This window comes from Solanum pennellii, chromosome 9 (genome assembly GCF_001406875.1).
Source record: "Solanum pennellii chromosome 9, SPENNV200".
Taxonomy (NCBI): domain Eukaryota; kingdom Viridiplantae; phylum Streptophyta; class Magnoliopsida; order Solanales; family Solanaceae; genus Solanum; species Solanum pennellii.
In genome coordinates, this window is record NC_028645.1 from 82207922 (window position 1) to 82208941 (window position 1020).

The following is a 1020-nucleotide window of genomic DNA, read 5'->3' on the forward strand; positions in this document are numbered from 1 at the left end:
GGGGTGGGGGGTTAGCACTCTCTACCAAGGACTTACTCTCATACAACTTGATTAATTTGGATTCGTACTGAGTAGAGCTTCATTTAGCGGTAGCGCCCTCTGCAGAGGACTTTTTATAGCGAAGCCCAATTAATTTGGATTTGCGGCAGGTAGGGCTCCATTTGGAGTAGCACTCTCTACCAAGGATTTTTTAAAACCTTTTTCATATCGGAGCCCAATTAATTTGGATTTGCGGGAGGTAGGGCTCCATTCCGAGGTAGCGCTCCCAACGAAGGATTTTTTCATACCTAAAACTCGCATCTTTTGGTTAAGAAAAACTCCATCCACCGCACCACATTAAATGGTGACCTTAAAAAAGAGCATTTACGTTAATATTGTCTGATATAGTTTCTTTTCATTGTTCTTCTATTATAGGAAATATAATAAAATAAATAAATCATTTGCTATCACTAATTGATTTCTATATTAATTCATTTTCTTTTAAAAACTAATATCCTATTAATTGAAATACAGAAAAATCATTACAAAAACCTTAATTATTTTACCTTAATTAAATGCATTGCAAAAATCAACCAAAATAAAAAAAAATATTATTTTTGTATAAATCTCAAAGAACATTGTAAAATTTCTTATTATTTTTCTCACTATGGCTAATTCATTAATCTACATTTTCTTATTTTTACTAATCACTCCTCTTGAATTATCAATAGCAAAAAAATGTTTCTTTACGCCAAAATACGAGATCCATGTTATCAACAATCTTCCTAGTTATTCCCCACTGCTAAAAATTCATTGTCAATCTGGAGACGATGATTTCGGAGAATATTTTCCATTGCTAAATGAAGATGTCAATTGGTCATTTTGTGGGGATCTTTTTGGAAGAAGTTTGTATTTTTGTCATTTTTGGTGGGATGAAAAAAATAAAGTTTTTGATGTTTTTAATGATATAGAAACTTGTGTTAAAGATGGACAAGTTCCATATTTTTCAAGAAAATGTATATGGATTGTGAAATCAGATGG